Below are 24,911 nucleotides of genomic sequence, written 5' to 3'. Positions count from 1 at the left end.
GCTTGGAAATTCAATAGTTATGTTTCTGATGCAGATCAACGTTTGTTCGACGCTTTTTAACGAAGAACACGTGAGATATCGCATAGATAACGATTCATTTGCAATTCGCGCAGGGAATTTCAATAGTTTCGTTTCTGATGCAGATCCACGCTTGTTTGGCGCTTCTTAACGTAAAACTCGTAAGATATCGCATAGATAACGATTCATTTGCAATTTGTGCTTGGAACTTCAATAGTTATGTTTCTGATGCAGATCAACGTTTGTTCGACGCTTTTTAACGTAAAACACGTGAGATATCGCATAGATAACGATTCATTTGCAATTCGCGCAGGGAACTTCAATAGTTTCGTTTCTGATGCAGATCAACGCTTGTTTGACGCTTTTTAACGTAAAACACGTGAGATATCGCATAGATAGCGATTCGTTTGCAATTCGCGCTGGGATCTTCAATAGTATTGTTTCTGATGCAGATCAACGCTTGTTCGACGCTTTTTAACGTAAAACACGTGAGATATGGCATAGATATCGATTCATTTGCAATTCGGGCTGGGAAATTCAATAGTAACGTTTCTGAAGCAGATCATCGCTTGTTTGAAGCATTTTAACGTAAAACACGTGAGATATCGCATAGATAGCGATTAGTTTGCAATTCGCGCTGGGAAATTCAATAGTTACGTTTCTGATGCAGATCAACCCTTGTTTGAAGCATTTTAACGTAAAACAGGTAAGATATCGCATAGATAACGATTCATTTGCAATTTGTGCTTGGAACTTCAATAGTTATGTTTCTGACGCAGATCAACGTTTGTTCGACGCTTTTTAACGTAAAACACGTGAGATATCGCATAGATAACGATTCATTTGCAATTCGCGTTGGGAACTTCAATAGTTTCGTTTCTGATGCAGATCAACGCTTGTTCGACGCTTTTTAACGTAAAACACGTGAGATATCGCATAGATAGCGATTCGTTTGCATTTCGCGCTGGGAACTTCAATAGTTTCGTTTCTGATGCAGATCCACGCTTGTTTGACGCTTTTTAACTTAAAACACGTAAGATATCGCATAGATAACGATTCATTTGCAATTCGCGCAGGGAACTTCATTAGTTATGTTTCTGATGCAGAACGACGCTTGTTCGATGCTTTTTAACGTAAAACACGTGAGATATCGCATAGATAACGATTCATTTGCAATTAGCGCTGGGAACTTCAATAGTTTGTTTCTGATGCAGATCAACGCTTGTTTGACGCTTTTTAACGTAAAACACGTGAGATATCGCATAGATAACGATTCATTTGCAATTCGAGCGGGGAACTTTAATAGTTTCGTTTCTTATGCAGATCACCGCTTGTTTGACGCTTTTTAACGTAAAACACGTGAGATATCGCATAGATAACGATTCATTTGCAATTCGGGCTGGGAAATTCAATAGTAACGTTTCTGATGCAGATCATCGCTTGTTTGAAGCATTTTAACATAAAACACGTGACATATCGCATAGATAACGATTAGTTTGCAATTCGCGCTGGGAAATTCAATAGTTACGTTTCTGATGCAGATCAACCCTTGTTTGAAGCATTTTAACGTAAAACAGGTAAGATATCGCATAGATAACGATTCATTTGCAATTTGTGCTTGGAACTTCAATAGTTATGTTTCTGATGCAGATCAACGTTTGTTCGACGCTTTTTAACGTAAAACACGTGAGATATCGCATAGATAACGATTCATTTGCAATTCGCGTTGGGAACTTCAATAGTTTCGTTTCTGATGCAGATCAACGCTTGTTCGACGCTTTTTAACGTAAAACACGTGAGATATCGCATAGATAGCGATTCGTTTGCATTTCGCGCTGGGAACTTCAATAGTTTCGTTTCTGATGCAGATCCACGCTTGTTTGACGCTTTTTAACTTAAAACACGTAAGATATCGCATAGATAACGATTCATTTGCAATTCGCGCAGGGAACTTCAATAGTTATGTTTCTGATGCAGAACGACGCTTGTTCGACGCTTTTTAACGTAAAACACGTGAGATATCGCATAGATAACGATTCATTTGCAATTAGCGCTGGGAACTTCAATAGTTTGTTTCTGATGCAGATCAACGCTTGTTTGACGCTTTTTAACGTAAAACACGTGAGATATCGCATAGATAACGATTCATTTGCAATTCGAGCGGGGAACTTTAATAGTTTCGTTTCTTACGCAGATCACCGCTTGTTTGACGTGTTTTAACGTAAAACACGTGAGATATCACATAGATAACGATTCATTTGCTATTCGCGCTGGGAACTTCAATAGTTATGTTTCTGATGAAGATCCACGCTTGTTTGACGCTTTTTAACTTAAAACACGTAAGATATCGCATAGATAACGATTCATTTGCAATTCGCGCAGGGATATTCAATAGTTATGTTTCTGATGCAGATCAACGCTTGTTCGACGCTTTTTAACGTAAAACACGTGAGATATCGCATAGATAAAGATTCATTTGCAATTCGCGCTGGGAACTTCAATAGTTTCGTTTCTGATGCAGAGCCACGCTTGTTTGACGCTTCTTAACGTAAAACAAGATAAGATATTGCATAGATAACGATTCATTTGCAATTTGTGCTTGGAACTTCAATAGTTATGTTTCTGATGCAGATCAACGATTGTTCGACGCTTTTTAACGTAAAACACGTAAGATATCGCATAGATAACGATTCATTTGCAATTTGTGCTTGGAACTTCAATAGTTATGTTTCTGATGCAGATCAACGTTTGTTCGACGCTTTTTAACGTAAAACACCAGAGATATCGCATAGATAACGATTTATTTGCAATTCGCGCTGGGATCTTCAATAGTTTCGTTTCTGATGCAGATCAACGCTTGTTTGACGCTTCTTAACGTGAAACACGTAAGATATCGCATAGATAACGATTCATTTGCAATTTGTGCTTGGAACTTCAATAGTTATGTTTCTGATGCAGATCAACGTTTGGTCGACGCTTTTTATCGTAAAACACGTGAGATATCGCATAGATAACGATTCATTTGCAATTCGCGCAGGGAACTTCAATAGTTTCGTTTCTGATGCAGATCAACGCTTGTTTGACGCTTTTTAACGTAAAACACGTGAGATATCGCATAGATAGCGATTCGTTTGCAATTCGCGCTGGGATCTTCAATAGTAACGTTTCTGATGCAGATCAATGCTTGTTCGACGCTTTTTAACGTAAAACACGTGAGATATCGCATAGATAACGATTCATTTGCAATTCGGGCTGGGAAATTCAATAGTAACGTTTCTGATGCAGATCATCACTTGTATGAAGCATTTTAACGTAAAACACGTGAGATATTGCATATATAGCGATTAGTTTGCAATTCGCGCTGGGAAATTCAATAGTTACGTTTCTGATGCAGATCAACCCTTGTTTGAAGCATTTTAACGTAAAACACGTGTGATATCGCATAGATAGCGATTCGTTTGCAATTCGCGCTGGGAACTTCAATAGTTATGTTTCTGATGCAGATCAACGCTTTGACGACGCTTTTTAACGTAAAACACGTAAGATATCGCATAGATAACGATTCATTTGCAATTCGAGCGGGGAACTTTAATTGTTTCGTTTCTTATGCAGATCACCGCTTGTTTGACGTGTTTTAACGTAAAACACGTGAGATATCACATAGATAACGATACATTTGCTATTCGCGATGGGAACTTCAATAGTTATGTTTCTGATGAAGATCCACGCTTGTTCGACGCATTTTAACGTAAAACACGTGAGTTATCGCATAGATAACAATTCATTTGCAATTCGCGCAGGGAACTTCAATAGTTTCGTTTCTGATGCAGATCAACGCTTGTTTGACGCTTTTTAACGTAAAACACGTGAGATATCGCATAGACAGCGATTCGTTTGCAATTCGCGCTGGGATCTTCAATAGTTATGTTTCTGATGCAGATCAACGCTTGTTTGACGCTTTTTAACTTAAAACACGTAAGATATCGCATAGATAACGATTCATTTGCAATTCGCGCAGGGAACTTCAATAGTTATGTTTCTGATGCAGAACGACGCTTGTTCGACGCTTTTTAACGTAAAACACGTAAGATATCGCATAGATAACGATTCATTTGCAATTCACGCTGGGAAATTCAATAGTTACGTTTCTGATGCAGATCAACCCTTGTTTGAAGCATTTTAACGTAAAACACGTGAGATATCGCATAGATAGCGATTCGTTTGCAATTCGCGCTGGGAACTACAATAGTTTCGTTTCTGATGCAGATCAACGCTTGTTTGACGCTTTTTAACGTAAAACACGTAAGATATCGCATAGATAACGATTAATTTGCAATTCTCGCTGTAAACGTCAATAGTTTCGTTTCTGATGAAGATCCACGCTTGTTTGACGCTTTTTAACGTAAAACACGTAAGATATCGCATAGATAACGATTCATTTGCAATTTGTGCTTGGAACTTCAATAGTTATGTTTCTGATGCAGATCAACGTTTGTTCGACGCTTTTTAACGTAAAACACGTAAGATATCGCATAGATAACGATTCATTTGCAATTTGTGCTTGGAAATTCAATAGTTATGTTTCTGATGCAGATCAACGTTTGTTCGACGCTTTTTAACGAAGAACACGTGAGATATCGCATAGATAACGATTCATTTGCAATTCGCGCAGGGAATTTCAATAGTTTCGTTTCTGATGCAGATCCAGGCTTGTTTGACGCTTCTTAACGTAAAAATCGTAAGATATCCCATAGATAACGATTCATTTGCAATTTGTGCTTGGAACTTCAATAGTTATGTTTCTGATGCAGATCAACGTTTGTTCGACGCTTTTTAACGTAAAACACGTGAGATATCGCATAGATAACGATTCATTTGCAATTCGCGCAGGGAACTTCAATAGTTTCGTTTCTGATGCAGATCAACGCTTGTTTGACGCTTTTTAACGTAAAACACGTGAGATATCGCATAGATAGCGATTCGTTTGCAATTCGCGCTGGGATCTTCAATAGTAATGTTTCTGATGCAGATCAACGCTTGTTCGACGCTTTTTAACGTAAAACACGTGAGATATGGCATAGATATCGATTCATTTGCAATTCGGGCTGGGAAATTCAATAGTAACGTTTCTGAAGCAGATCATCGCTTGTATGAAGCATTTTAACGTAAAACACGTGAGATATCGCATAGATAACGATTAGTTTGCAATTCGCGCTGGGAAATTCAATAGTTACGTTTCTGATGCAGATCAACCCTTGTTTGAAGCATTTTAACGTAAAACAGGTAAGATATCGCATAGATAACGATTCATTTGCAATTTGTGCTTGGAACTTCAATAGTTATGTTTCTGATGCAGATCAACGTTTGTTCGACGCTTTTTAACGTAAAACACGTGAGATATCGCGTAGATAACGATTCATTTGCAATTCGCGTTGGGAACTTCAATAGTTTCGTTTCTGATGCAGATCAACGCTTGTTCGACGCTTTTTAACGTAAAACACGTGAGATATCGCATAGATAGCGATTCGTTTGCATTTCGCGCTGGGAACTTCAATAGTTTCGTTTCTGATGCAGATCCACGCTTGTTTGACGCTTTTTAACTTAAAACACGTAAGATATCGCATAGATAACGATTCATTTGCAATTCGCGCAGGGAACTTCAATAGTTATGTTTCTGATGCAGAACGACGCTTGTTCGATGCTTTTTAACGTAAAACACGTGAGATATCGCATAGATAACGATTCATTTGCAATTAGCGCTGGGAACTTCAATAGTTTGTTTCTGATGCAGATCAACGCTTGTTTGACGCTTTTTAACGTAAAACACGTGAGATATCGCATAGATAACGATTCATTTGCAATTCGAGCGGGGAACTTTAATAGTTTCGTTTCTTATGCAGATCACCGCTTGTTTGACGTGTTTTAACGTAAAACACGTGAGATATCACATAGATAACGATTCATTTGCTATTCGCGCTGGGAACTTCAATAGTTATGTTTCTGATGAAGATCCACGCTTGTTTGACGCTTTTTAACTTAAAACACGTAAGATATCGCATAGATAACGATTCATTTGCAATTCGCGCAGGGATCTTCAATAGTTATGTTTCTGATGCAGATCAACGCTTGTTCGACGCTTTTTAACGTAAAACACGTGAGATATCGCATAGATAAAGATTCATTTGCAATTCGCGCTGGGAACTTCAATAGTTTCGTTTCTGATGCAGATCCACGCTTGTTTGACGCTTCTTAACGTAAAACAGGTAAGATATCGCATAGATAACGATTCATTTGCAATTTGTGCTTGGAACTTCAATAGTTATGTTTCTGATGCAGATCAACGATTGTTCGACGCTTTTTAACGTAAAACACGTAAGATATCGCATAGATAACGATTCATTTGCAATTTGTGCTTGGAACTTCAATAGTTATGTTTCTGATGCAGATCAACGTTTGTTCGACGCTTTTTAACGTAAAACACGTGAGTTATCGCATAGATAACGATTTATTTGCAATTCGCGCTGGGAACATCAATAGTTTCGTTTCTGATGCAGATCCACGCTTGTTTGACGCTTCTTAACGTGAAGCACGTAAGATGTCGCATAGATAACGATTCATTTGCAATTTGTGCTTGGAACTTCAATAGTTATGTTTCTGATGCAGATCAACGTTTGGTCGACGCTTTTTATCGTAAAACACGTGAGATATCGCATAGATAACGATTCATTTGCAATTCGCGCAGGGAACTTCAATAGTTTCGTTTCTGATGCAGATCAACGCTTGTTTGACGCTTTTTAACGTAAAACACGTGAGATATCGCATAGATAACGATTAATTTGCAATTCTCGCTGTAAACGTCAATAGTTTCGTTTCTGATGAAGATCCACGCTTGTTTGACGCTTTTTAAAGTAAAACACGTGTGATATCGCATAGATAGCGATTCGTTTGCAATTCGCCCTGGGATCTTCAATAGTTATGTTTCTGATGCAGATCAACGCTTGTTCGACGCTTTTTAACGTAAAACACGTGAGATATGGCATAGATAAAGATTCATTTGCAATTCGCGCAGGGAACTTCAATAGTTTCGTTTCTGATGCAGATCCACGCTTGTTTGACGCTTCTTAACGTAAAACACGTAAGATATCGCATAGATAACGAATCATTTGCAATTTGTGCTTGGAACTTCAATAGTTATGTTTCTGATGCAGATCAACGCTTGTTCGACGCTTTTTAACGTAAAACACGTGAGATATCGCATAGATAGCGATTCGTTTGCAATTCGCACTGGGAACTTCAATAGTTATATTTCTGATGCAGATCAACGCTTGTTCGACGCTTATTAACGTAAAACACGTGAGATATCGCATAGATAGCGATTCGTTTGCAATTCGTGCTGGGAAATTCAATAGTTACATTTCTGATGCAGATCAACCCTTGTTTGAAGCATTTTAACGTAAAACACGTGAGATATCGCATAGATAGCGATTCGTTTGCAATTCGCGCTGGGAACTTCAATAGTTATGTTTCTGATGAAGATCCACGCTTGTTCGACGCTTCTTAACGTAAAACACGTAAGATATCGCATAGATAACGATTCATTTGCAATTTGTGCTTGGAACTTCAATAGCTATGTTTCTGATGCAGATCAACGTTTGTTCGATGCTTTTTAACGTAAAACAGTGAGATATCGCATAGATAGCGATTCGTTTGCAATTCGCGCTGGGAAATTCAATAGTTATGTTTCTGATGAAGATCCACGCTTGTTCGACGCATTTTAACGTAAAACACGTGAGTTATCGCATAGATAAAGATTCATTTGCAATTCGCGCAGGGAACTTCAATAGTTTCGTTTCTGATGCAGATCCACGCTTGTTTGACGATTCTTAACGTAAAACACGTGAGATATCGCATAGATAGCGATTCCTTTGCAATTCGCGCTGGGAACTTCAATAGTTATTTTTCTGATGAAGATCCACGCTTGTTCGACGCTTTTTAACGTAAAACACGTGAGATATCGCATAGATAGCGATTCGTTTGCAATTCGCACTGGGAACTTCAATAGTTATGTTTCTGATGCAGATCAACGCTTGTTCGACGCTTTTTAACGTAAAACACGTGAGATATCGCATAGATAGCGATTCGTTTGAATTTCGCCCTGGGAACTTCAATAGTTTCTTTTCTGATGCAGATCCACGCTTGTTTGACGCTTTTTAACGTAAAACACGTAAGATATCGCATAGATAACGATTCATTTGCAATTCGCGCAGGGAACTTCAATAGTTTCGTTTCTGATGCAGATCAACGCTTGTTTGACGCTTTTTAACGTAAAACACGTGAGATATCGCATAGATAACGATTAATTTGCAATTCTCTCTGTAAACGTCAATAGTTTCGTTTCTGATGCAGATCCACGCTTGTTTGACGCTTTTTAACTTAAAACACGTAAGATATCGCATAGATAACGATTCGTTTGCAATTCGCGCAGGGAACTTCAATAGTTATGTTTCTGATGCAGAACGACGCTTGTTCGACGATTTTTAACTTAAAACACGTGAGATATCGCATAGATAGCGATTCGTTTGCAATTCGCACTGGGAACTTCAATAGTTATGTTTCTGATGCAGATCAACGTTTGTTCGACGCTTTTTAACGTAAAACACGTGAGATATCGCATAGATAGCGATTCGTTTGCAATTCGTGCTGGGAAATTCAATAGTTACGTTTCTGATGCAGATCAACCCTTGTTTGAAGCATTTTAACGTAAAACACATGAGATATCGCATAGATAGCGATTCGTTTGCAATTCGCGCTGGGAACTTCAATAGTTATGTTTCTGATAAAGATCCACGCTTGTTCGACGCATTTTAACGTAAAACACGTGAGTCATTGCATAGATAAAGATTCATTTGCAATTCGCGCAGGGAACTTCAATAGTTTCGTTTCTGATGCAGATCCACGCTTGTTTGACGCTTCTTAACGTAAAACACGTAAGATATCGCATAGATAACGATTCATTTGCAATTTGTGCTTGGAACTTCAATAGCTATGTTTCTGATGCAGATCAACGTTTGTTCGACGCTTTTTAACGTAAATCACGTGAGATATCGCATAGATAGCGTTTCGTTTGCAATTCGCGATGGGAACTTCAATAGTTATGTTTCTGATGAAGATCCACGCTTGTTAGACGCATTTTAACGTAAAACAGGTAAGATATCGCATAGATAACGATTCATTTGCAATTCGCGCTGGGATCTTCAATAGTTATGTTTCTGATGCAGATCAACGCTTGTTCGACGCTTTTTAACGTAAAACACGTGAGATATCGCATAGATAGCGATTCGTTTGCATTTCGCGCTGGGAACTTCAATAGTTTCGTTTCTGATGCAGATCCACGCTTGTTTGACGCTTTTTAACTTAAAACACGTAAGATAGCGCATAGATAACGATTCATTTGCAATTCGCGCAGGGAACTTCAATAATTATGTTTCTGATGCAGAACGACGCTTGTTCGACGCTTTTTAACGTAAAACACGTGAGATATCGCATAGATAGCGATTCGTTTGCAATTCGCCCTGGGAACTTCAATAGTTATGTTTCTGATGCAGATCAACGCTTGTTCGACGCTTTTTAACGTAAAACACGTGAGATATCGCATAGATAGCGATTCGTTTGCAATTCGCGCTGGGAACTTCAATAGCTTCGTTTCTGATGCAGATCCACGCTTGTTTGACGTTTTTTAACGTAAAACACGTGAGATATCGCATAGATAACGATTCATTTGCAATTCGCGCAGGGAACTTCAATATTTTCGTTTCTGATGAAGATCAACGCTTGTTTGACGCTTTTTAACGTAAAACAAGAAAGTTATTGCATAGATAACGATTCATTTGCAATACGTGCTTGGAACATCAATAGTTATGTTTCTGATGCAGATCAACGATTGTTCGGCGCTTTATAACGTAAAACACGTGAGATATCGCATAGATAACGATTCATTTGCAATTCGCGCAGGGAACTTCAATAGTTTCGTTTTTGATGCAGATCAAAGCTTGTTTGACGCTTTTTAACGTAAAACAAGTGAGATATCGCATAGATAGCGATTCGTTTGCAATTCGCGCTGGGATCTTCAATAGAAATGTTTCTAATGCAGATCAACGCTTGTTCGACGCTTTTTAACGTAAAACACGTGAGAAATCGCATAGATAACGAATCATTTGCAATTCGAGCTGGGAAATTCAATAGTAACGTTTCTGATGCAGATCATCGCTTGTTTGAAGCATTTTAACGTAAAACACGTGAGATATCGCATAGATAGCGATTAGTTTGCAATTCGCCCTGTGAAATTCAATAGTTACGTTTCTGATGCAGATCATCGCTTGTTTGAAGCATTTTAACGTAAAACACGTGAGATATCGCATAGATAGCGATTAGTTTGCAATTCGCCCTGTGAAATTCAATAGTTACGTTTCTGATGCAGATCAACCCTGGTTTGCAGCAATTTAACGTAAAACACGTGAGATATCGCATAGATAGCGATACGTTTGCAATTCGCGCTGGGAACTTCAATAGTTTCGTTTCTGATGCAGATCAACGCTTGTTTGACGCTTTTTAACGTAAAACACGTGAGATATCGCATAGATAACGATTAATTTGCAATTCTCGCTGTAAACGTCAATAGTTTCGTTTCTGATGAAGATCCACGCTTGTTTGACGCTTTTTAAAGTAAAACACGTGTGATAGCGCATAGATAGCGATTCGTTTGCAATTCGCCCTGGGATCTTCAATAGTTATGTTTCTGATGCAGATCAACGCTTGTTCGACGCTTTTTAACGTAAAACACGTGAGATATGTCATAGATAAAGATTCATTTGCAATTCGCGCAGGGAACTTCAATAGTTTCGTTTCTGATGCAGATCCACGCTTGTTTGACGCTTCTTAACGTAAAACCCGTTAGATATCGCATAGATAACGATTCATTTGCAATTTGTGCTTGGAACTTCAATAGTTATGTTTCTGATGCAGATCAACGTTTGTTCGACGCTTTTTAACGTAAAACACGTGAGATATCGCATAGATAATGATTCATTTGCAATTCGCGCTGGGAACTTCAATAGTTTCGTTTCTGATGCAGATCAACGCTGTTTGCCGCTTTTTAACGTAAAACACGTGAGATATCGCATAGATAGCGATTCGTTTGCAATTCGCGCTGGGATCTTCAATAGTTATGTTTCTGATGCAGATCAACGCTTGTTCGACGCTTTTTAACGTAAAACACGTGAGATATCGCATAGATAGCGATTCGTTTGCAATTCGCACTGGGAACTTCAATAGTTATGTTTCTGATGCAGATCAACGCTTGTTCGACGCTTCTTAACGTAAAACACGTAAGATATCGCATAGATAACGATTCATTTGCAATTTGTGCTTGGAACTTCAATAGCTATGTTTCTGATGCAGATCAACGTTTGTTCGATGCTTTTTAACGTAAAACACGTGAGATATCGCATAGATAACGATTCGTTTGCAATTCGCGCTGGGAAATTCAATAGTTATGTTTCTGATGAAGATCCACGCTTGTTCGACGCATTTTAACGTAAAACACGTGAGTTATCGCATAGATAAAGATTCATTTGCAATTCGTGCAGGGAACTTCAATAGTTTCGTTTCTGATGCAGATCCACGCTTGTTTGACGATTCTTAACGAAAAACACGTGAGATATCGCATAGATAGCGATTCCTTTGCAATTCGCGCTGGGAACTTCAATAGTTATGTTTCTGATGAAGATCCACGCTTGTTCGACGCATTTTAACGTAAAACACGTGAGATATCGCATAGATAGCGATTCGTTTGCAATTCGCACTGGGAACTTCAATAGTTATGTTTCTGATGCAGATCAACGCTTGTTCGACGCTTTTTAACGTAAAACACGTGAGATATCGCATAGATAGCGATTCGTTTGAATTTCGCCCTGGGAAATTCAATAGTTTCTTTTCTGATGCAGATCCACGCTTGTTTGACGCTTTTTAACGTAAAACACGTAAGATATCGCGTAGAAAACGATTCATTTGCAATTCGCGCAGGGAACATCAATAGTTTCGTTTCTGATGCAGATCAACGCTTGTTTGACGCTTTTTAACGTAAAACACGTGAGATATCGCATAGATAACGATTCATTTGCAATTCGCGCAGGGAACTTCAATATTTTCGTTTCTGATGAAGATCAACGCTTGTTTGACGCTTTTTAACGTAAAACAAGAAAGTTATTGCATAGATAACGATTCATTTGCAATACGTGCTTGGAACATCAATAGTTATGTTTCTGATGCAGATCAACGATTGTTCGGCGCTTTATAACGTAAAACACGTGAGATATCGCATAGATAACGATTCATTTGCAATTCGCGCAGGGAACTTCAATAGTTTCGTTTTTGATGCAGATCAGAGCTTGTTTGTCGCTTTTTAACGTAAAACATGTGAGATATCGCATAGATAGCGATTCGTTTGCAATTCGCGCTGGGATATTCAATAGTAATGTTTCTGATGCAGATCAACGCTTGTTCGACGCTTTTTAACGTAAAACACGTGAGATATCGCATAGATAACGATTCATTTGCAATTCGGGCTGGGAAATTCAATAGTAACGTTTCTGATGCACATCATCGCTTGTTTGAAGCATTTTAACGTAAAACACGTGAGATATCGCATAGATAGCGATTAGTTTGCAATTCGCCCTGTGAAATTCAATAGTTACGTTTCTTATGCAGATCAACCCTTGTTTGCAGCAATTTAACGTAAAACACGTGAGATATCGCATAGATAGCGATTCGTTTGCAATTCGTGCTGGGAAATTCAATAGTTACGTTTCTGATGCAGATCAACCCTTGTTTGAAGCATTTTAACGTAAAACACGTGAGATATCGCATAGATAGCGATTCATTTGCAATACGTGCTTGGAACATCAATAGTTATGTTTCTGATGCAGATCAACGATTGTTCGGCGCTTTATAACGTAAAACACGTAAGATATCGCATAGATAACGATTCATTTGCAATTCGCGCAGGGAACTTCAATAGTTTCGTTTCTGATGCAGATCAACGTTTGTTTGACGCTTTTTAACGTAAAACACGTGAGATATCGCATAGATAACGATTAATTTGCAATTCTCGCTGTAAACGTCAATAGTTCCGTTTCTGATGAAGATCCACGCTTGTTTGACGCTTTTTAACGTAAAACACGTGTGATATCGCATAGATAGCGATTCGTTTGCAATTCGCCCTGGGATCTTCAATAGTTATGCTTCTGATGCAGATCAACGCTTGTTCGACGCTTTTTAACGTAAAACACGTGAGATATCGCATAGATAAAGATTCATTTGCAATTCGCGCAGGGAACTTCAATAGTTTCGTTTCTGATGCAGATCCACGCTTGTTTGACGCTTCTTAACGTAAAACACGTAAGATATCGCATAGATAACGAATCATTTGCAATTTGTGCTTGGAACTTCAATAGTTATGTTTCTGATGCAGATCAACGTTTGTTCGACGCTTTTTAACGTAAAACACGTGAGATATCGCATAGATAAAGATTCATTTGCAATTAGCGCTGGGAACTTCAATAGTTTCGTTTCTGATGCAGATCAACGCTGTTTGCCGCTTTTTAACGTAAAACACGTGAGATATCGCATAGATAGCGATTCGTTTGCAATTCGTGCTGGGAAATTCAATAGTTACATTTCTGATGCAGATCAACCCTTGTTTGAAGCATTTTAACGTAAAACACGTGAGATATCGCATAGATAGCGATTCGTTTGCAATTCGCGCTGGGAACTTCAATAGTTATGTTTCTGATAAAGATCCACGCTTGTTCGACGCTTCTTAACGTAAAACACGTAAGATATCGCATAGATAACGATTCATTTGCAATTTGTGCTTGGAATTTCAATAGCTATGTTTCTGATGCAGATCAACGTTTGTTCGACGCTTTTTAACGTAAAACACGTGAGATATCGCATAGATAGCGATTCGTTTGCAATTCGCGCTGGGAAATTCAATAGTTATGTTTCTGATGAAGATCCACGCTTGTTCGACGCATTTTAACGTAAAACACGTGAGTTATCGCATAGATAAAGATTCATTTGCAATTCGCGCAGGGAACTTCAATAGTTTCGTATCTGATGCAGATCCACGCTTGTTTGACGATTCTTAACGAAAAACACGTGAGATATCGCATAGATAGCGATTCGTTTGCAATTCGCGCTGGGAACTTCAATAGTTATGTTTCTGATGAAGATCCACGCTTGTTCGACGCATTTTAACGTAAAACACGTGAGATATCGCATAGATAGCGATTCGTTTGCAATTCGCACTGGGAACTTCAATAGTTATGTTTCTGATGCAGATCAACGCTTGTTCGACGCTTTTTAACGTAAAACACGTGAGATATCGCATAGATAGCGATTCGTTTGAATTTCGCCCTGGAACTTCAATAGTTTCTTTTCTGATGCAGATCCACGCTTGTTTGACGCTTTTTAACGTAAAACACGTAAGATATCGCATAGAAAACGATTCATTTGCAATTCGCGCAGGGAACTTCAATAGTTTCGTTTCTGATGCAGATCAACGCTTGTTTGACGCTTTTTAACGTAAAACACGTGAGATATCGCATAGATAACGATTAATTTGCAATTCTCTCTGTAAACGTCAATAGTTTCGTTTCTGATGCAGATCCACGCTTGTTTGACGCTTTTTAACTTAAAAAACGTAAGATATCGCATAGATAACGATTCATTTGCAATTCGCGCAGGGAACTTCAATAGTTATGTTTCTGATGCAGAACGACGCTTGTTCGACGCTTTTTAACTTAAAACACGTGAGATATCGCATAGATAGCGATTCGTTTGCAATTCGCACTGGGAACTTCAATAGTTATGTTTCTGATGCAGATCAACGATTGTTCGACGCTTTTTAACGTAAAACACGTGAGATATCGCATAGATAGCGATTCGTTTGCAATTCGTGCTGGGAAATTCAATAGTTACGTTTCTGATGCAGATCAACCCTTGTTTGAAGCATTTTAACGTAAAACACGTGAGATATCGCATAGATAGCGATTCGTTTGCAATTCGCGCTGGGAACTTCAATAGTTATGTTTCTGAAAAAGATCCACGCTTGTTCGACGCATTTTAACGTAAAACACGTGAGTTATCGCATAGATAAAGATTCATTTGCAATTCGCGCAGGGAACTTCAATAGTTTCGTTTCTGATGCAGATCCACGCTTGTTTGACGCTTCTTAACGTAAAACACGTAAGATATCGCATAGATAACGATTCATTTGCAATTTGTGCTTGGAACTTCAATAGCTATGTTTCTGATGCAGATCAACGTTTGTTCGACGCTTTTTAACGTAAATCACGTGAGATATCGCATAGATAGCGTTTCGTTTGCTATTCGCGATGGGAACTTCAATAGTTATGTTTCTGATGAAGATACACGCTTGTTAGACGCATTTTAACGTAAAACAGGTAAGATATCGCATAGATAACGATTCATTTGCAATTCGCGCTGGGATCTTCAATAGTTATGTTTCTGATGCAGATCAACGTTTGTTCGACGCTTTTTAACGTAAAACACGTGAGATATCGCATAGATAGCGTTTCGTTTGCAATTCGCGATGGGAACTTCAATAGTTATGTTTCTGATGAAGATACACGCTTGTTAGACGCATTTTAACGTAAAACAGGTAAGATATCGCATAGATAACGATTCATTTGCAATTCGCGCTGGGAACTTCAATATTTTCGTTTCTGATGAAGATCAACGCTTGTTTGACGCTTTTTAACGTAAAACAAGAAAGTTATTGCATAGATTACGATTCATTTGCAATACGTGCTTGGAACATCAATAGTTATGTTTCTGATGCAGATCAACGATTGTTCGGCGCTTTATAACGTAAAACACGTGAGATATCACATAGATAACGATTCATTTGCAATTCGCTTGGGAACTTCAATAGTTTCGTTTTTGATGCAGATCAAAGCTTGTTTGACGCTTTTTAACGTAAAACAAGTGAGATATCGCATAGATAGCGATTCGTTTGCAATTCGCGCTGGGATCTTCAATAGTAATGTTTCTAATGCAGATCAACGCTTGTTCGACGCTTTTTAACGTAAAACACGTGAGAAATCGCATAGATAACGAATCATTTGCAATTCGAGCTGGGAAATTCAATAGTAACGTTTCTGATGCAGATCATCGCTTGTTTGAAGCATTTTAACGTAAAACACGTGAGATATCGCATAGATAGCGATTAGTTTGCAATTCGCCCTGTGAAATTCAATAGTTACGTTTCTGATGCAGATCAACCCTTGTTTGCAGCAATTTAACGTAAAACACGTGAGATATCGCATAGATAGCGATTCGTTTGCAATTCGCGCTGGGAACTTCAATAGTTTCGTTTCTGATGCAGATCAACGCTTGTTCGACGCTTTTTAACGTAAAACACGTGAGATATCGCATAGATAGCGATTAGTTTGCAATTCGCCCTGGGAAATTCAATAGTTACGTTTCTGATGCAGATCAACCCTTGTTTGAAGCATTTTAACGTAAAACACGTGAGATATCGCATAGATAGCGATTCGTTTGCAATTCGCCCTGGGATCTTCAATAGTTATGTTTCTGATGCAGATCAACGCTTGTTCGACGCTTTTTAACGTAAAACATGTGAGATATCGCATAGATAAAGATTCATTTGCAATTCGCGCAGGGAACTTCTATAGTTTCGTTTCTGATGCAGATCCACGCTTGTTTGACGCTTCTTAACGTAAAACACGTAAGATATCGCATAGATAACGATTCATTTGCAATTTGTGCTTGGAACTTCAATAGTTATGTTTCTGATGCAGATCAACGTTTGTTCGACGCTTTTTAACGTAAAACACGTGAGATATCGCATAGATAAAGATTCATTTGCAATTCGCGCTGGGAACTTCAATAGTTTCGTTTCTGATGCAGATCAACGCTGTTTGCCGCTTTTTAACGTAAAACACGTGAGATATCGCATAGATAGCGATTCGTTTGAAATTCGCGCTGGGATCTTCAATAGTTATGTTTCTGATGCAGATCAACGCTTGTTCGACGCTTTTTAACGTAAAACACGTGAGATATCGCATAGATAGCGATTCGTTTGCAATTCGCACTGGGAACTTCAATAGTTATGTTTCTGATGCAGATCAACGCTTGTTCGACGCTTTTTAACGTAAAACACGTGAGATATCGCATAGATAGCGATTCGTTTGCAATTCGTGCTGGGAAATTCAATAGTTACATTTCTGATGCAGATCAACCCTTGTTTGAAGCATTTTAACGTAAAACACGTGAGATATCGCATAGATAGCGATTCGTTTGCAATTCGCGCTGGGAACTTCAATAGATATGTTTCTGATAAAGATCCACGCTTGTTCGACGCATTTTAACGTAAAACACGTGAGTCATTGCATAGATAAAGATTCATTTGCAATTCGCGCAGGGAACTTCAATAGTTTCGTTTCTGATGCAGATCCACGCTTGTTTGACGCTTCTTAACGTAAAACACGTAAGATATCGCATAGATAACGATTCATTTGCAATTTGTGCTTGGAACTTCAATAGCTATGTTTCTGATGCAGATCAACGTTTGTTCGACGCTTTTTAACGTAAAACACGTGAGATATCGCATAGATAGCGATTCGTTTGCAATTCGCGCTGGGAACTTCAATAGTTATGTTTCTGATGAAGATCCACGCTTGTTCGACGCATTTTAACGTAAAACAGGTAAGATATCGCATAGATAACGATTCATTTGCAATTCGCGCTGGGATCTTCAATAGTTATGTTTCTGATGCAGATCAACGCTTGTTCGACGCTTTTTAACGTAAAACACGTGAGATATCGCATAGATAGCGATTCGTTTGCATTTCGCGCTGGGAACTTCCATAGTTTCGTTTCTGATGCAGATCCACGCTTGTTTGACGCTTTTTAACTTAAAACACGTAAGATAGCGCATAGATAACGTTTCATTTGCAATTCGCGCAGCGAACTTCAATAGTTATGTTTCTGATGCAGAACGACGCTTGTTCGACGCTTTTTAACGTAAAACACGTGAGATATCGCATAGATAGCGATTCGTTTGCAATTCGCCCTGGGAACTTCAATAGTTATGTTTCTGATGCAGATCAACGCTTGTTCGACGCTTTTTAACGTAAAACACGTGAGATATCGCATAGATAGCGATTCGTTTACATTTCGCGCTGGGAACTTCAATAGTTTCGTTTCTGATGCAGATCCACGATTGTTTGACGCTTTTTAACGTAAAACACGTAAGATATCGCATAGATAACGATTCATTTGCAATTTGCGCAGGGAACTTCAATAGTTTCGTTTCTGATGCAGATCAACGCTTGTTTGACGCTTTTTAACGTAAAACACGTGAGATATCGCATAGATAACGATTAATTTGCAATTCTCGCTGTAAACGTCAATAGTTTCGTTTCTGATGCAGATCCACGCTTGTTTGACGCTTTTTAACTTAAAACGCGTAAGATATCGCATAGATAACGATTCATTTGCAATTCGCACAGGGAACTTCAATAGTTATGTTTCTGATGCAGAACGACGCTTGTTCGACGCTTTTTAACGTAAAACACGTGAGATATCGCATAGATAGCGATTCGTTTGCAATTCGCACTGGGAACTTCAATAGATATGTTTCTGATGCAGATCAACGCTTGTTCGACGCTTTTTAACGTAAAACACGTGAGATATCGCATAGAAGGCGATTCGTTTGCATTTCGCGCTGGGAACTTCAATAGTTTCGTTTCTGATGCAGATCCACGCTTGTTTGACGCTTTTTAACGTAAAACACGTGAGATATCGCATAGATAGCGATTCGTTTGCAATTCGCGCTGGGATCTTCAATAGTAATGTTTCTGATGCAGATCAACGCTTGTTCGACGCTTTTTAACGTAAAACACGTGAGATATCGCATAGATAACGATTCATTAGCAATTTGTGCTTGGAACTTCAATAGTTATGTTTCTGATGCAGATCAACGTTTGTTCGACGCTTTTTAACGTAAAACACGTGAGATATCGCATAGATAACGATTCATTTGCAATTCGTGCTGGGAACTTCAATAGTTTCGTTTCTGATGCAGATCAACGCTTGTTTGACGCTTTTTAACGTAAAACACGTGAGATATCGCATAGATAGCGATTCGTTTGCAATTCGCGCTGGGATCTTCAATAGTTCTGTTTCTGATGCAGATCAACGCTTGTTCGACGCTTTTTACCGTAAAACACGTGAGATATCGCATAGATAACGATTCATTTGCAATTCGCGCAGGGAACTTCAATAGCTTCGTTTCTGATGCAGATCAACGCTTGTTTGACGCTTTTTAACGTAAAACACGTGAGATATCGCATAGATAGCGATTCGTTTGCAATTCGCGCTGGGATATTCAATAGTAATGTTTCTGATGCAGATCAACGCTTGTTCGACGCTTTTTAACGTAAAACACGTGAGATATCGCATAGATAACGATTCATTTGCCATTCGAGCTGGGAAATTCAATAGTAACGTTTCTGATGCAGATCATCTCTTGTTTGAAGCATTTTAACGTAAAACACGTGAGATATCGCATAAATAGCGATTAGTTTGCAATTCGCGCTGGGAAATTCAATAGTTACATTTATGATGCAGATCAACCCTTGTTTGAAGCATTTTAACGTAAAACACGTGAGATATCGCATAGATAGCGATTCGTTTGCAAATCGCGCTGGGAACTTCAATAGTTATGTTTCTGATGCAGATCAACGCTTGTTCGACGCTTTTTAACGTAAAACACGTGAGATATCGCATAGATAGCGATTCGTTTGCAATTCGCGCTGGGAACTTCAATAGATTCGTTTCTGATGCAGATCCACGCTTGTTTGACGCTTTTTAACGTAAAACACGTAAGATACCGCATAGATAACTTTTAATTTGCAATTCGCACAGGGAACTTCAATAGTTTCGTTTCTGATGCAGTTCAACGCTTGTTTGACGCTTTTTAACGTAAAACACGTGAGATATCGCATAGATAACGATTAATTTGCAATTCTCGCTGTAAACGTCAATAGTTTCGTTTCTGATGAAGATCAACGCTTGTTTGACGCTTTTTAACGTAAAACACGTGAGATATCGCATAGAAAACGATTAATTTGCAATTCGTTTTGGGAAATTCAATAGTTATGTTTCTGATGCAGATCAACGCTTGTTCGACGCTTTTTAACGTAAAACACTTGAGATACCGCATAGATAACGATTCATTTGCAATTCGAGCTGTGAACTTAAATAGTTTCGTTTCTGATGCAGATCCACGCTTGTTTGACGCTTTTTAACGTAAAACACGAAAGGTACCGCTTAGATAACGATTCATTTGCAATTCGCACAGGGAACTTCAATAGTTATGTTTCTGATGCAGAACGACGTTTATACGACGCTTTTTAACGAAAAACACGTAAGATATCGCTTAGCTAGCTATTCGTTTGCAATTCGCACTTGGAACTTCAATAGTTATGTTTCTGATGCAGATCAACGTTTGTTCGACGCTTTTTAACGTAAAACACGTGAGATATCGCATAGATAACGATTCATTTGCAATTCACGCTGGAAAATTCAATAGTTACGTTTCTGATGCAGATCAACCCTTGTTTGAAGCATTTTAACGTAAAACACGTGAGATATCGCATAGATAGCGTTTCGTTTGCAATTCGCGCTGGGAACTTCAATAGTTATGTTTCTGATGCAGATGAACGTTTGTTCGACGCTTTTTAACGTAAACACGTGAGATATCGCATAGATAACGATACATTTGCAATTCGCGCTGGGAACTTCAATAGTTTCGTTTCTGATGCAGATCAACGCTTGTTTGACGCTTTTTACCGTAAAACACGTAAGATATCGCATAGATAGCGATTCGTTTGCAATTCGCGCTGGTAACTTCACTAGTTACGTTTCTGATGCACATCCACGCTTGTTTGGCGTTTTTTAACGTGAAACACGTGAGATATCGAATTGATAACGATTCATTTGCAATTCGCGCAGGGAACTTCAATAGTTTCGTTTCTGATGCAGATCAACGCTTGTTTGACGCTTTTTAACGTAAAACACGTGAGATATCGCATAGATAACGATTAATTTGCAATTCTCGATGTAAACGTTAATAGTTTCGTTTCTGATGAAGATCCACGCTTGTTTGACGCTTTTTAACGTAAAACACGTGATATATCGCATAGATAGCGATTCGTTTGCAATTCGCGCTGGGTTCTTCAATAGTTATGTTTCTGATGCAGATCAACGCTTGTTCGACGCTTTTTAACGTAAAACACGTAAGATATCGCATAGATAACGATTCATTTGCAATTCGAGCGGGGAACTTTAATAGTTTCGTTTCTTATGCAGATCACCGCTTGTTTGACGTGTTTTAACGTAAAACACGTGAGATATCGCATAGATAGCGATTCGTTTGCAATTCGCGCTGGGATCTTCAATAGTTATGTTTCTGATGCAGATCAAAGTTTGTTCGATGCTTTTTAACGTAAAACACGTGAGATATCGCATAGATAACGATTCATATGCAATTCGCGCTGGGAACTTCAATAGTTTCGTTTCTAATGCAGATCAACGCTTGTTTGACGCCTTTTAACGTAAAACACGTGAGATATCGCATAGATAGCGATTCGTTTGCAATTCGCGCTGGGATCTTCAATAGTTATGTTTCTGATGCAGATCAACGCTTGTTCGACGCTTTTTAACGTAAAACACGTGAGATATCGCATAGATAGCGATTCGTTTGCAATTCGCGCTTGGAACTTCAATAGTTTCGTTTCTGATGCAGATCCACGCTTGTTTGACGTTTTTTAACGTAAAACACGTGAGATATCGATTAGATAACGATTCATTTGCAATTCGCGCAGGGAACTTCAATAGTTTCGTTTCTGATGAAGATCAACGCTTGTTTGACGCTTTTTAACGTAAAACACGTGAGATATCGAATAGAAAACGATTAATTTGCAATTCGTGTTGGGAAATTCAATAGTTATGTTTCTGATGCAGATCAACGCTTGTTCGACGCTTTTTAACGTAAAACACTTGAGATACCGCATAGATAACGATTCATTTGCAATTCGAGCTGGGAACTTCAATAGTTTCGTTTCTGATGCAGATCCACGCTTGTTTGACGCTTTTTAACGTAAAACACGTAAGATACCGCATAGATAACTTTTAATTTGCAATTCGCGCAGGGAACTTCAATAGTTTCGTTTCTGATGCAGATCAACGCTTGTTTGACGCTTTTTAACGTAAAACACGTGAGATATCGCATAGATAACGATTAATTTGCAATTCTCGCTGTAAACGTCAATAGTTTCGTTTCTGATGAAGATCCACGCTTGTTTGACGCTTTTTAACGTAAAACACGTGATATATCGCATAGATAGCGATTCGTTTGCAATTCGCGCTGGGATCTTCAATAGTTATGTTTCTGATGCAGATCAACGCTTGTTCGACGATTTTTAACCTAAAACACGTGAGATATCGCATAGATAACGATTCATTTGCAATTCGCTCAGGGAACTTCAATAGCTTCGTTTCTGATGAAGATCAACGCTTGTTTGACGCTTTTTAACGTAAAACACGTGAGATATCGCATAGAAAACGATTAATTTGCAATTCGTGTTGGGAAATTCAATAGTTATGTTTCTGATGCAGATCAACGCTTGTTCGACGCTTTTTAACGTAAAACACTTGAGATACCGCATAGATAACGATTCATTTGCAATTCGAGCTTTGAACTTCAATAGTTTCGTTTCTGATGCAGATCCACGCTTGTTTGACGCTTTTTAACGTAAAACACGAAAGATATCGCATAGATAACGATTCATTTGCAATTCGCACAGGGAACTTCAATAGTTATGTTTCTGATGCAGAACGACGCTTGTTCGACGCTTTTTAACGAAAAACACGTGAGATATCGCATAGCTAGCTATTCGTTTGCAATTCGCACTTGGAACTTCAATAGTTATGTTTCTGATGCAGATCAACGTTTGTTCGACGCTTTTTAACGTAAAACACGTGAGATATCGCATAGATAACGATTCATTTGCAATTCACGCTGGGAAATTCAATAGTTACGTTTCTGATGCAGATCAACGCTTGTTTGACGCATTTTAACGTAAAACACGTGAGATATCGCATAGATAGCGATTCGTTTGCAATTCGCGCTGGGAACTTCAATAGTTATGTTTCTGATGCAGATCAACGTTTGTTCGACGCTTTTTAACGTAAAACACGTGAGATATCGCATAGATAACGATACATTTGCAATTCGCGCTGGGAAATTCAATAGTTTCGTTTCTGAAGCAGATCAACGCTTGTTTGACGCTTTTTAACGTAAAACACGTGAGATATCGCATAGATAGCGATTCGTTTGCAATTCGCGCTGGGAACTTCAATAGTTTCGTTTCTGATGCAGATCCACGCTTGTTTGGCGTTTTTTAACGTAAAACACGTGAGATATCGAATAGATAACGATTCATTTGCAATTCGCGCAGGGAACTTCAATAGTTTCGTTTCTGATGCAGATCCACGCTTGTTTGACGCTTTTTAACGTAAAACACGTGATATATCGCATAGATAGCGATTCGTTTGCAATTCGCGCTGGGATCTTCAATAGTTATGTTTCTGATGCAGATCAACGCTTGTTCGACGCTTTTTAACGTAAAACACATAAGATATCGCATAGATAATGATTCATTTGCAATTCGCGCAGGGAACTTCAATAGTTATTTTTCTGATGCAGAACGACGCTTGTTTGACGCTTTTTAACGTAAAACACGAAAGATATCGCATAGATAACGATTCATTTGCAATTCGTGCTTGGAACATCAATAGTTATGTTTCTGATGCAGATCAACGATTGTTCGGCGCTTTATAACGTAAAACACGTGAGATACCGCATAGATAACGATTCATATGAAATTCTCGCAGGGAACTTCAATAGTTTCGTTTCTGATGCAGATCAACGCTTGTTGGTCGCTTTTCAACGTAAAACACGTAAGATATCGCATAGATAACGATTCATTTGCAATTCGCGCAGGGAACTTCAATAGTTTCGTTTCTGATGCAGATCAACGCTTGTTTGACGCTTTTTAACGTAAAACACGTGAGATATCGCATAGATAACGATTAATATGCAATTCTCGCTGTAAACGTCAATAGTTTCGTTTCTGATGAAGATCCACGCTTGTTCGACGCTTTTTAACGTAAAACACGTGAGATATCGCATAGATAGCGATTCGTTTGCAATTCGCGCTGGGATCTTCAATAGTTATATTTCTGATGCAGATCAACGTTTGTTCGACGCTTTTTAACGTAAAACACGTGAGATATCGCATAGATAGCGATTCGTTTGCAATTCGCACTGGGAACTTCAATAGTTACGTTTCTGATGCAGATCAACGCTTGTTTGACGCATTTTAACGTAAAACACGTGAGATATCGCATAGATAGCGATTCGTTTGCAATTCGCGCTGGGATCTTCAATAGTTATGTTTCTGATGCAGATCAACGCTTTTTCGACGCTTTTTAACGTAAAACACGTGAGATATCGCATAGATAGCGATTCGTTTGCAATTCGCGCTGGGAACTTCAATAGTTTCGTTTCTGATGCAGATCCACGCTTGTTTGACGTGTTTTAACGTAAAACACGTGAGATATCACATAGATAACGATTCATTTGCAATTCGCGCTGGGAACTTCAATAGTTATGTTTCTGATGAAGATCCACGCTTGTTCGACGCATTTTAACGTAAAAC

The sequence above is a fragment of the Solenopsis invicta genome, chromosome 8 (assembly GCF_016802725.1).
Source record: "Solenopsis invicta isolate M01_SB chromosome 8, UNIL_Sinv_3.0, whole genome shotgun sequence".
In the NCBI taxonomy this organism is placed as follows: Eukaryota; Metazoa; Arthropoda; class Insecta; order Hymenoptera; family Formicidae; genus Solenopsis; species Solenopsis invicta.
This window is presented reverse-complemented; position numbering follows the sequence as displayed.